Source organism: Trichoplusia ni, chromosome 9, assembly GCF_003590095.1.
Source record: "Trichoplusia ni isolate ovarian cell line Hi5 chromosome 9, tn1, whole genome shotgun sequence".
In the NCBI taxonomy this organism is placed as follows: Eukaryota; Metazoa; Arthropoda; class Insecta; order Lepidoptera; family Noctuidae; genus Trichoplusia; species Trichoplusia ni.
Genome location: NC_039486.1, coordinates 3,900,378 through 3,915,549, shown reverse-complemented (window position 1 = coordinate 3,915,549; position 15,172 = coordinate 3,900,378).

Here is a 15,172-nt window from a genome sequence, read left to right as displayed (position 1 = left end):
AAATTCGTTTAAATTCAAAATTCGCTAGCCATTTCAACACATTTGTGTTCAAATATGTGAGCATTGAATTACACAGTTGAGTGCACGCGTCAGTAACACATACATTTTCCGTTATGCGGGCTTTCGTCGAATTGACTAAATATTATTAGCCAATAATATATTGTAAAAGAGAAAAGACAATAGGAATTTTATGTGATACAATTTAGGTGTAATATTTGCTCGAGTATAAAATAGGATCCTTTTTCGGATAGAAGATGATTTTTTAATGGATATGGATTAGATTTATAATTAAAATCTTATAAAATTAAATTAAAGTTATTGCTAGGAATAATAAATTTAAAAAAGGAGCAAGACATAATTTTGGTTTTGACTATTATATCTACAAAAAACGCTATTAAATGTTCTCAGATATAATGAAGTATAGCTTGAAATTAACACTGACATTTACGCACATTAATGAATAAAAGTAATAATATTGCAATTAAAAATACATTATTTATTTTCAAATTAACATCGTGTATCCGACGCAAATGAATTCATATTATGACCGTAAATAGAAATTCAACAGATAAAAGCGACAAAGCCGATACAAATGTTAATGAACAATAAATTACGAATACTTAAACGGTAACTTAAGCTGAGTAATCTGGTCACGATTCAGTTCAATTTTAATTTAAATCAAAGGTAATATCGTTCGGTAATGAAGCGATAAATCTGAGGAATTCCCTTCCTTCTAGTAAGATACACTTGAGACTTTTTTCCGCTTTTCAATGATTAGAAAAGTAATCTGCAAAAATAGGTAAGTGATATCCCGATGCCGTACCTACTGGTAGTTTTAAATAAGGAAGAAAACACATGAACACACTTAGCAACAAATACAACAAAAGCATGCATTTGCTTTTTATTCATGTCTTTTATTCAGTTTAATTTGCGTATTTTAAGTTATTGCTCTGTAGGCTTTGCAAAGTCCCAGCCGATAAGTATGATGATACTACATGCTTGCGGTTTTACAATACTTTTTAGGTGACATTCAAATGTTATTTCACTCCTGAAGCTCTCACCATATAATTCTAATAAAATATACATAAATACACCCATCACTTACGCTTAGCATAAATCATATTTTATGCATCATAAAAGGCTCGATACGACAAGTATATGCACTCTTCTTAACTGCCAATCACCTTTAGGAATATCTTATATTTGAATAAGATCTAATATTGTGAATAGCGGCATAATTTGTGACTTGCTATCGTAATCATGAGATACATACCTACTGCAAAGTGACAGATGGGCAACGCAAATGCTTACTAAGGCTCCGATGTCCGTCGGTCTGTCACTAAGCTGTATCTCAAGAACCGTGATAGCTAGCGTGATATAATCTATGCTAATATATAAAGCTGAAAAGTTTATTTGTTTGAACGCGCTAATCTCAGAAACTACTGGTCTAAATTGAAAAAACCATCACGCTGCGACTAATAGGAGCGAAGATACAATAGAAAATGTGAAAAAACAGGGCAGGTATAAATCATAACTTATAACTTCTAACCACGGGGACGAAGTCGCGGGCAACATCTAGTTACCCATAAACATATCGACCTGCAAGAGATATCGGACAGTTCTAATACCTATACTAAATTTTGTCGACATCTAAAAAATAATCTATTCTTTGTATTTTTACGTATATTTGAGTAAATATAGGAAAAATACAAATGTAAAAGACACATGACATATTTCAACAGTATCGTGGGTGTAAAAACACGTTCAAATCACATTCGAACATTTTAGACGTACGAATCACAATAGGGCTTGTCAATATTTATTCCGATGTGAAATTCAAATGATTTTCACGTCCAAATAAACATTGATATAAATATTGGGTTTCTGAAACAACTTCGTCATGTAATAATGTGGTATTTTCGAGTTTTGAGGAACGTTATACATAGGGACCTACTTTATGTGTCGGCAACTGAAAATTAAATAAGGTTTACTTCAATTTTTATATCAAATTTAAAAAAGTATTAAAGCTGCAAGTTATAAGTAGAATTGTGATTAATGTTGACACTGCCGCAGTCGTTATAAAGCCATGGGAAAACAGTCTTTGAGAACTGTATGTGTTCAGTATTTTTATCAACATCATAAGGTTTTTTACCAATTAGGTATATGACTAAATCTGTTACGTCTACGTATTTTTCATTTTATCACATCATTAAAAATTGAAGAAGATTAAAAGCAGTGAAGATCTTGAAATAAACCTATGGTAGTGGGGCTAGTTTTAAAAGTGTACCCCTACCTTCCTTTTTATAAGGTAAAAGAAAAAATAGATATCCAATGTTTTTTTAGAAAATACCTTATTAAAATTTATTAGCATCGACTAGATATTTAAAACACACTTGCCCATAAATCGCTCTCAATCATCAGACATAAGAAAAATCCAACAACACATCTTGTATTATAAAAAAGAAATAAGTCAGTGCTTTGTCAACACATACAATTTGAGTGATCGCATCCCCACAGACATAATACACGCCCTTAAAATCAATTCGTTGATATCCTGAACCGATTACCCGACGTGCTCGCTGAGATACAAAGGGGATCTGTTCAATCCTAAACAGATTCGTGAGGGGCTACCATTACCCCTTAAAGGAGGATGCTTGCAGAAGTGGAAGGGAGATGTCGATATAAGTCATGTAGTGCTTCGTCCCGCTCCCACAATGTTTCTGTAAGACATGGTGGTAGATACCAGTTACCTATGATACACTTAAGGTATCCTAACACGATAGGTGGATAAACATTACAAGAACCTGTTTTGATTTTAGTAGCATGGAAGATGTATCCTTATTTATTTGTCGGGAACTAGGATTGGGCTCTATTTAATATACCAGTTTAACGAAACCGAGTTTGATAAGTGAAAATCGCACCACAAAATTAAACTCTATTCTATGAAATGCCGTCAATAATCGTAGTAGTACTATACATACGAAATTAGTTATGTGGACGTAAAAGACGTTTGTTAACCTCATGCAAAAAGCACTTAATTTCACTTTTTAACGGCGAGCCTGTCTGCAACAGCTATATGAAAGAAAAAATTTGTATTTTACGATCTTACTATTAACTTCAATAATATCGTATTTCAATACAGTTTTGTAACACTTCAACTGTAAAAGCCACCATAAATAATAATAAACTTGTATGATAGACACCAAGTGGACGTCACGTGACACATTTGCGAACATTTTTCTTCAAAGCTTTGACCCTTTACTTTCGCAGTAACGCGTAGGTGTTCGTAAATGTATATTCTAGTGTTATGCCAGCGTTCAACAAGTTGTGATAAAATATTTATGTATTGGAAGCCTTAAGCTCATGTCGAGAAAAACTAATAATTGTTTAGGTAGCTTTTACAGTATAAAAATACATAAATATTATCATAAAAACTTTTGTGGGGAGTATTCATATTTTTTTAAAAAAATACGCAGTTTAGTTTTTCAACCAATTAATGTCGTTGGGAACTAGTCTAGCAATCCCAATATATACGCGTAGGTAAAAATAATTAATAAACATAAATTCTAAAAGAAAAATGCTAATGTAATCTATATTGAAATCGTTTGCTCCAAAAGCGAATTATTTACAAATGCTGATCGGAGAAATTATTTTCATTTGCAAGTGTAATCATGATTTTATTTTTGCTGTAAATTTTAAGGCCTTATTAAGACCTTACTGATTTGGCGAAATGAAGAATGAGCCTCGATGATATAAGAGCTACTTAAAAGTATAGATATCAGAAAAGACCAATTTAAATAAAACGCTAAGTATAGTATAGTACAGCTCTACACAGACACATTAACCATTCAAAGCAAAAACGACAGACTCGTGAAGAAAAGTAAAAAAATTAAAACCAACCAACCTATTCCACATCACACGTCCAATTCTTAAACAGCACAAAGGAATAAACCATGTGCTAATAATTTAAAACGTTTGACACAAACCGGGTTCACGATACGAACATTAAACGAAAAATGGCGTCGAAACGTAAAAGTGACTGTGTTCGTCGCAAAAGACGTCAATAATTCTAAAGTGGCCATTAATGGCGCACTTAATGTACCTACTGGTGTTACGACCGAGATTGTAAATCGACTCCCATAAAACTGTGTCATAGAATTTCTCTATCTATACACGTAATAAAAATCAGGGGACACGAAACGATTGACAATTTGTTACTGGAGATAAAATTAGGGTAAATGACTGGGTATTACAGAAAATCTATATAGTCTGGACCAAAAAAAAATGTACTCAAAGTTTTTCATCTCATCTCGTCTTCGTCTTCTTTAAAACAGCATATTTAATTGTTTTATCAAAATTACACTCCATGTTCATAAAAGTTTCCTCAAGGTTAATATCATTCTTGTATGAAGGATTGCAACTCATTGCCATACACCGACACAAAAACGCGGATGACGTAGCACGGCGGCTCAGGTTTAGTCAGTAAAAGTCTGACACTACCCATTTCCTCCCCCGAGGGAGTGGGTGTCCATGAGGATTACCCCGCCTTACCAAAAAAAAAGGGTAAATATCATTCTGCTAATATTATAAATGCTTGCTAGATGAATGTTTGTTACTCTGTCACGCAAAAACCAATGAACGGATTTGAACGAAATAGCAACCATCAAGTTTAAACAAATAGTACCAGCTAATACCAAGAACAAAATTGATTCAGGACCTTTTTTTTAACTCCATACCATTACACTTATATTTTACAAGAATCAGTAATTATAGTAATAACATAAAACCTACATAATAATTCTCGTAAAATATAATAATAAAAAAATCTTATAAGACCCATACTAATATAAAGATCTCCATTATACATTTCTTTTCAGGTTTGTTCTGTCAGGGAAACTTCACGGAAAAGAGGGAAATAAAATATTTTCCTTGATTGAAGGCCTCCGTCTCAGATAATTAATAGGTCGTCAAACATTATCAAGTTCGGGAGGCTCCGATTTCGTCGTTACACAATAGGGGGCGTCTTCAATTAGACGGCGGAGAGTGTGCATTACTATAAATGATTTATTAATGTAACATAAATGTTTGTTGGTTATGCGCACTTAAAGTAATTGAACTTTGAGTTTTTGGATGACATATGATATGATTTTCAGCCCAAAATGCTAAATGATATTTAATCATAGGAACAGATTATTATTTGAATTTATTTATTAAGCATGCGTTGTGGTTTAAGGAGGTATAATTCTTACAACGCCCGCCAAAAAAATGTATAGTTAAAGCCTTATGATTATACCTTCTTCTAAACGTTTAATGAGAGTAAGAGTCTGACAACGCCAGAGACTAAATTTATAGTCTAATACCTGATAACAGATATAGTCTATAACCTGATCTTCTGTCTTTGGTGACAAATAATCCATAATCAAATTACTTATTCGTTCTGTGAAAGTTACTATTGAATAGCATTTATTACTAAAACCAGAAAACGAAACGGGAATTTTCTTTCAGCAGATTGAAATCGAAATCAGGTTGGACTGTCACCCGTCGTAAGATTTTCGTTGTCTTAAACCAATATTGGCTGACCTCATTTCCATAACCCAATGTCCCACCCAAGTTATTAGGGCGAGCTAAACCTCAGCCAAGAATTAATGACTAATAAATGTCAGGCTAACGTGAGGTTAGACCTATGTGCTAATATTAATATTGTAATAAGCTACTAGAATTAGGCACGCTAATCACGACTCTTTAGATGTATGGGCACAATATTTCCGTGGTATGAAAAGTTTTAAACAACTGCCAAACATTTTTACATATAATCAGCGTTAATAGAAAAGGCTTAAATGTATAGGCCTGTTGTCTCCGTAATTTTGAGCGTTTCCCATTAACGCTTACGTTTACAATTTAAAACAACGCATTTCCCTATATTAGTATTATAGTATTTTGACAATAGTAGTAAACAAGCGCTTAAAATTTATCTTTAAAAACTTATTAATTGTCTGTACCAAATCAGACACCTTCCGCATAGAGATAAGATTATCTTAAACACAAAGGTTTTTCAATACTTCATTACTCATAATCTGTCAAACCTTCGAAATGTTTACATAACGTAATACAGTCTCAGTGACTTCATTAAAGGGATGAGCGATATAAAAACCCGATATTTTCATCCCACTTTATCGTACCGTGATCAAAATGAGGGTTTTTAGTGGCATTTTAGCGGGCGACCGCCAAGAGATGCGGTAAGCCATCTCTAGACCACAAGCCTTCTGTTTATTAAAGCAAGATCACTGGCGAACCACAAATACAACAGATTATCGAACCAAACTCCCGCACCTACTTATTTGGTGTTCTTGTAAGAATATGACGTGGGTAAGTGAAATGAAATGGAAGGATCGCTTCGATACAGTATTTTCAGTACGTTTAATACTCAGATAGATTTTAGGTAGCATTAGGCTGCGTGCTGAGAACTTGAAACTGAAATATATTGTGCGTGGTTAACTAGCTGTGTTGTGATAATGTGTAGGGGTTTTAAAAAAAAATTGGCTTAAGAGGATGCGTAGTAAAACTAAGACAATGCACATCCCTAGCTAGTTTTGTATACGTCAAAATGTAACTCCGCCTTTTCCAACATAGCTCAGCTGACTGAGGCGCGGTAAATGAAGAATTTCGATTAGTTCGTTCGTTCCCTCGCAACGCATCCTAAGACATCAGTCAATTGATTAGAAATATGCTTTCCATACTTTGAACTCTGCCTCACACAGAATTTTCGTAAAAATAGCGAACTTTTAAGGGAACATTAAAATTCGTTAAAAAGTTTGACGTAACACCTACAAAAATATTGAGGACTTTTCATAACTCGTACACAGATTCAGGTAATTAAAGGGATTTATGATGTAAATCAGACTTCGAGGAAACAAAGCAATGGCCAGGCGGCCATGTTTTTTCGCATGTACACCCAACACCTGCACTTAACAGGCGAAACGTGGCCTGAATTGCTGAACCCCTATCCTTTTCATTTTCGTAAAACTTAAATGTTTTTGCGAAAGGATTTTTTAATGCCGTAGAATAAAATTCAGTTTGAATTTTGCATTTGACGTTCCTATTTTATATAGGTAGAGTTTATGTTACTCAAATTTCAAATTGTACTTTAAAATGCTTTTTTAAAGTATTTCAAAAATTTAAACTAGAACTAAAAAAAATATCAATGTTTTTCGACGATAAAGAGTAGAATACCCAAAAAGAAGATTTAAAATGAGACGAAATTTAGTTCGTACTGATTTTAACTTTTAATAAAACGTAGAGTAACACTAAGCTTCGACCGCAGTTAAAAGGGGCGGCAAAAGTACTTGAAGTTACTGCAAAAGGGTACCGCTTTAACATAGTCAAGCACACACTACACACTCAAACATTTTCTTTATAAAATATCGTAAAATGTGTGATTTATTTTCTATTTAATAACAATGTTACCTTGACCTAATGTAAAATCAATACTACTCAATATTTCACCGTTGACTTGTATTGAAATATTTATTAGCTATTCCGAGTGGTTACATTTAAGGGTAGTTAACCTACTAATTGTAATTACATACGTTTGATATAGATTGAGGTAATGGGTTTTGTGACTTTCTACGCTGTATTAGGGTTGGTTTTCAGTTACAATATGAGTTGATGCTCATTGCTTTATCGCGACGAAAGAAAAATTGTCCTTCAAGAGTATGTAGCACGTAGGTACACTTTTTTAACATGGTCTACAGCTCAGTTTTAAAAAGCATATCGAATATTTAAATTGTAACATAACGTTAACTCTTGTTTGTATATGGGAGACAAGTTATTCCAAACTCAAAATGTTTTTTTTCCTTTTTAATAATGACAAAGTTTATTTTGTGCGATAATCGTGATTTTCGTCTCTTTATAAACTTGTTCTTTACTTGATCTTCTATTTTGATAAAGATGTTGCCATTTTAACGACTAAGATAGGCAGGCACCAACTATACAAAAATTCATTGTTTATCTTTAGTAAATAAGCTATGAGCAAGCAATGTTAAATGATTTTTACTACGCCGAAGTAAAAACAGTTGCTAAATAAATGCAAGCCACTAGTTTAAACACAATCATGATATGGTTTATATGGTATCATGAATTACATACGCAGGCCGTAAACCCGAAACTAGGTTAACATTTATGACAAAACTAATAACGCAAAATTAATTAAACGATATTAATTTTGCCATGTGAAACTGGCTAGCTGTGATTGATCAAAGCTTTAAACATATTTTTGATTATAATTTAATGTATTACATAATCCCCGTTTATTATTTTCGTGTTAATTATATCAGAGGTGCTTTCCGTGTGAAACATGTATATGTATAAAGAAATGATATAAAGTTTAGTACAATTTGGGAACAAGGTTGAAAAATAAGATTATAAAACTTGATAAAATCAATAAACAAAGTGCGTGGAACGTGACTTATTCTAGGTAAACTTAAAACTGAACAAGGATAGCCTTATGATCTCACAAGAAATAAACAAATATATTATTTACTAAGAGATAGATTTTAACCCTTGTTTCTCTTGAAAATAACTTTTTTTTATTAGGTCTTGGTCTATCGTTTTACATACCGTTCACAACATCGGGGCATGGATGGTAAACCAAAATACATTGATAACAGACATTGGCTGCTGAAATTGGCTTTTCAGCGCTTCATTCAACGGTGGCGAGGAAATATTATCATAATCGCCTCACTGGGCAAACTCGTTACAGATCACTTTAAACGGGTTTAATGCACGTGATTGCTGTGTATCTGTATTTCTATATCCACAAATATAGGCTGGAATTTGGTTTTGGTTTTAGGGTAAGTTACATCATAATTAAAAGCAGGTTTAATCTCTAACACGGAGAAGGAGTGGATTCTCATAAGGTTTTACTTTTTGGCGGTAATAAATTTGTGTTATTACTATTCTGTATTTACTGATATCGGAACTTAAAAAAAAAAGCAATATTTTCAAGTAGAGATTCAGGAGAATAAATATTTTCGATACTATTGCCGGTATTTTAGGACAAAAAACAGACAGGCATTCAAACAACATTCCTTTCCCTAAACAATACATATGTATCGACTTTAAAAAATAATCGACAATCCAAAGAAATAGAACAAAGATCTTTTAACTGTGGTACACTAAGCAATAAATCCTAGCTGAAATGAAGCGATAAAGCGTTGCATTCATTTTGCTACGTTCCCATTTGACCGCGGCCACCGACCGCCGCTAGTTCGCCCCAAAGCCTCCTCAAATTCGATAAGGGAAGAAAAGCTTTTTAGTTCATACTTCTAGAGTAGTGGTTAAGCTAGGTATTATCGTAAAAGGATTGAAAATAAGATAGGGTAGTAGTTGGAAAGTTAAACTTGGGACTATGTTTACGATACGCAATATAATGACGACCTCCGTGGTCGAGTGGCGTACGCACCGGTTTCAAGGTGTCGCTAGCTCTGAGGACCCGGGTTCGATCCCCGGTCGGGACAATGTAAAAATTCACATTTCTATATTGTCTCGGGTCTGGGTGTTTGTGGTACCCTCGTTGTATTCCACAACACAAGTGCTTTAGCAACTTACTTTGGGTTCAGAACAATGTATGTGATGTTGTCCGCATTTATTAATTTAATGGATAAAATGTAGTTTTGGATAAGCCAAATCCGGACGAAAAACGCTCAAATAAATTATTTTGTTTTTTTCTAATGAAAACTTTCATTCTACACTCAAACAGGTTTAGATGGTTAGTACATGTTTCAAGTAACATACGACGTCGTACGTTATTTTGATGCCATAATACGAGCTGAATGGAAAAAAAAACAAAGGTAATATTGAGAGTTGAGGACTTAAAACAATTATAAATTTTTAAGCTAATAAGTCCAAAAAGAAGCCTGAAAAGCCCTGAACACGTTAATAAGCATACGGTAAGTTAAAAGCAAATAATTAATGGTGTTGTAAATCTTCGAGCATGACACACCTAGCTCTCGCTCTCAGCAAGAACAAAGGCAAATGGCGGGCGTTATGCCAAATTGCGTCAAGCAAGAATTTGCAGACAGTGGAATGCAACTGGCCAGTCGCTTTCGAACAATGCTTCCTGAAAACTCATGCATTATACGAACGACAATAGAAATGGGAAAATATGATGATAAAACACAAACTTTACCGTTAGCTTTCCAAACCGCCTAGATATTTAAAATTGTGTTCAGGTTCGATTCGAATGTAGGCAGGTAAAATGAGATTTAATACGACACTTAAAAATATTTGTACAATAAATAAAACTAAACTAATATTTACATTTTTAAAACTACATCAATGATTTAGTTGTTATTAAATGATGTAACGGTTTACTCACGCGTATTTATTTGGGTAGCCCGACTTGTTTCGGACCCAACCGGAGTCCTTAATCATGAGCAGAAGCGGCGGGATAGCGAGTCGAATGGGTCTGAAACTAGTCGGGCTACCCCGATAAATACGCGTGAGTAAACCGTTACATCATTTAATAATGAATCAGTCTCACGATAGTTATTATAAAAATAATGATTTAATTAAGTGGCATGTACTTTCTTCTTAATCATTCTAAGATACCACTGACAAACGGTAAAGGAAATCGTGAGTAAAGCTAGACTCAAACTGGCCATATTGGAATCGCCAACCCTAGTGAGAGCTGGGCTAGCGTAGTGATCAATGCTCAAACGTTTGGTACTCGGTGTACGAGACGAGGCCAACGCCCAACTGTGGGACGATATTTGAAACATTTCCACTGCAACCAAAATAGATTTGTAAAAAAATATCTTTCAGTTTGGTTTATTGCCGAGTTTTTTTTAGTTCTTTAATTCTTTCTTACGTTTCTATAGCACAGTACGGTTCATTGAACTTTCTTGTTAAAAAATCACTTCAAGCGTTAATAAACATTGAGTTTCATTAAAAAATGTATTCAATTATTGCGTAATTATTATTCCGTCATTTGGTTTGAATAATTACGATCTAAACACCCACGGCGTTATTACTTTTTCCGCTTCGTTAACATTTGTAATAAGGAAATTTATAACATTTTATTTATATGGTAATAGGAATTCGAAATAGGATATTTACCTACTGTTCTCGTGAATTGCTAATTTATTTTTAGTCACAATTTCTTTGTTTAATTTGTATTTATATGTGTATTTCATGTGTTTAGATGCTAGTGTTTCCGCTTGTCAACTTCACTATCTTCTGCGCGTTCTTGAAAGGCCTTATCAAGGGTTCACTCCATAAAAGGCTCCCACAAAAATCCATGCTATTTGAAAGAGAGATGCAATTATTTCACATGGTATGGGCTGATATACATCCAGGGCGCACTCTTGATTAGTAATGAGCGATGAAGTATTTCTTCATCACTTCGTAGAGCATTCCCCGATCTCCTTTTCCATCGATTTCGGCTCATATTAAAGCATTAGTATTTGTGTTTTATTACCTCAACATTTTTTTAGAATTTTGTTAAGGCCAAAGAAAACTACTTCTGAAACTACTTCTACGTTACATACAAGCTTACAGAACTTCGGATTATCTCCAAAGAGGTTTAATCAGCGTGGTACAAACGTACCACTTAAAGGATTATTATTGGTTAAGCCCTAAGCTTGGCATTGGCTTATAGAGCTGGTTAGCTTCGAATGGATGGACGGTAATCTGTAACCAGCGGGTAAAAGTAATCAAATGTAGGAAGAAGGAACTGCATTTAATACTTCAAATCTTGCTTTTATTTCAAAATTAGCATACCGTTTGCATGAATAACAAGGTTTTAAGAAGAAAGTTTTCATTGATTTGAAGATTTAGGTTTTCCTGAAACAATGGGCTCTGACTGCCAGACGGAGGGACAACAAAGTGAGTTATTTACCTTGAAAGGTTACAAACCCTTATGGTTTTACCTTACGGAACTTCAAAAAACTTGCCTAGATTTCATTATTCTACTAACCTTATTAAGCTGTTTGAAGAAGTTAACATTTTGTGACCCCATTACGTCGCGTACACCAATACAAAACTAAGCTAATACTAAAACCATCAAATCACAACTCGCTACAAATAACAAGTGACCCAACTTACGGAATATATTAACTAAATAGCCTATTTTTTAAACATTATCGGCACGAGCGAAATCCGAAATATGTTTTCCAAATGAATATATGGCGTGCCGCAAGAATTTAATATTGCCCTGTGGATCGTAACCCAAATGTTTAGCCTGGCCTTAGGAACAGAACAATAACTTGATTTGACATAATTTCGTTTGCTTGCTGTAACCAATTTTACTTACAATATGTATGCAATAGGAAGGTTGAAATGTCTATCGTAAAAAATACATTGCTGTCAGTCCGACCTTCACCAGCCCGCATCTTAGGAACCGTGATAGCTGGGCACTTCAAATTATCACATACCATATTTATGTAACAAAAACTAAAAATAAAGATCGGATTTGTATTTTTGAAGTTATTTTTATGAAACCCTATGTATCGGATGTGGGACTCAAACTAGGCCGACTTTACTATGTACAATTCCCCCGTACTATATGGTTAACTTAATGTGATATCGGCGTTATATGATAATCTGTACTACACCACATGAATTCTTTAGTGTTATTACAGTTAACAGCAAAACTCGATAATATTACGTTCAATTGATCACATTTAATCGTAAGTGGTAGCTACCGAGATTTATGTGGATAAGTACTTTTTGGTGTGTCTTTGTGCAACTAATATTTTTTTTTGAAACAAACTTATTTTCCTCGTTTTTTTCTGAAATTTAGATGAGAATCTATTCTGCAATTCATTTGGATAGCTACTTAATTCAAAAGGAACAAATTTTCACCTTTGAGAACAGCACAAAAAATCAGGAAAAATGTATTCAAATTCATGAATCACAGAAACCCATTTACATCTGTGATTCCGTTACATAGAATAACAAAATAACGGTCCACTTACCCCATCCTTTGAACAAACAATAACATGGCATCATCATGATTAAGCTTTTGATAGTCCGACGAAATTATAAAGCGATTTATCATTTTCACAGGGCATTTGCCGAAACGTCATTATTCATTTCGATTCGTGAAACGCGTAAATGTTCCTATTGTGCTTTTATGATAGATCTTATCCGCTAGGGGTGTTTGTTTATAGGTGTTTTTACACCTGCTAATGTAAAACTAAAACATGCGAGAACTGTGTGAAAAGTATTGTATTTTGTTTTTTTCTAATATTTGGAAAGGCTCGAAGATGTGTGTGGACCGTACACAGGTTGAGCTACGCTTGATACGGTCGATCCATGGATGGATGTCCAACTAAGCATCACGAGTTCCTCCGTATTTCGTAAGGGATTTTAAATTGTGGGCCCTATCTGTTTATAACACATCTTTGCCAGTCATTAGGGGTAGTCAGAAGCCAGAAAGTAACAACCTGTCACTAAGGGGTATCGTGTTGACGAGGTAATTGGGTTGAGGCGGTCAGATAGGCAGTTGCTCTTTGTAAAACACTGGTAACTACATTATTCTTCCAGTCTATCCGGACTGGAAGCCGACCCCAACATAGTTGGGAGACTGCTAGGATGATGATTTGAAGTAGGGTCCTTCGAAAACGTAACATCGCTACACTAAAGCTTTCGACTACCGGAAAACAACCTCGAATCTAAGCGTCTTTTGATACCAAAGTCAACAGATACCGACTATTTTCGTTGCCACATGTAAGCAATGCATAATGAGTTTATTTTTAAACCTGTATATTACTTACTATCGTCCCTTGTTACGCCTAAAAATAAAGTAAAAATTTAAACTCGCAACGGCAAAATTTCAGATTGTTAGTAATAAAACGATCAACTAGCTCTACAAGAAAAATGTTCGCCAATAGGTATAAAAATCTGCTTCAAATTAAAACCAACTAAAAATATTATCGAGTTATTCCCAGCATCGAAATTCAATGTAGGTTCGAGCTACAATTTTAACTAACTCGCCGTTCGTCATAAAAATGGTTGCGAAAATTGCGAGAGCTGTATCGTTGATAACTTTAATATTTGACTTTATTCGTGGCTGTAATACCTAAATTCCAAGAGCGAAGGAACGCGATAATTTTGTAATAAAGTTGGTTGATGGCAAAATGGATAGCTTACTGCAAATGTCACTCTGACAGTCATATTTCAGAATTATCGCGATCCCGTTGCCTTGGCCAAATAACGTTGTGAAGGTTCAATGAACTCAGTCAAGTAGTTGGAAGTGCTTAATTAGTGACCGGAGACCGCGATGCATCTAACGACCGTAGGTAATTGTTTAATCTTTGGGTATGTTGGATTTTACTGACAGTGATCTTTACCTGAAATATTTTGATGTAATTTTTTATGTTCAGTAGCAATTTTTTGAAAAAAGAAACCGATTTTTTGTTGATATTTTAACATTTTACTATTTATATATTAAACTAGCTGCCCAGCAAACGTTGTTTTGCCGAATATTTTTTTTTTAGTTGTATGTATTTTTCGTCTAAAAAATATGTTTTTAGTGTGTGAAACCCTTAACATTTAGGGGTATGAAAAATAGATGTTGGTCGATTCTCAGACCTACTGAATACGCATATAAAATTTGGTAAAAATCGGTTAAGCCGTTTCGGAGGAGTAAGGTAACTAACATCGTGACAAGGGAATTTTATATATTAGAAGATAATAAATTTGGTTTATACCAACCATTACCAACGAAATATGATTAATTCCCGTAGACGACTAATACAAATATGAATCCGAAGTCTGATCAAATGATATTTCGATAATTCTGTATTATCGAATGTTATTAACCGCGGAATTCCTTATTTCCCTTAAGGATTAACTAATTATCTGTAATAGGATGAGTATCAGAACATACTTATTTCATCTTATTTGTAAGCCGATGTGTAAAAGGCGAAACCCAATTATTAATATTTGATACCTAGCCTGGAAACAGAATTTAAATACAAATTAAATATGTTAATCACAACTACAAACAAACCTATTTCAATTATAAATTTGAGCACTTTTTCAAAAATTACGTATCAACAGCTATCACAAAAAGCAACGTACTGTAAAAAAGTGTTTTTTTCTTAAAATCTCAGTCTTTTCTATTAAAATGGTACATAATGCATTTTCTTTAGCTCTTTTCTCTCTGGCA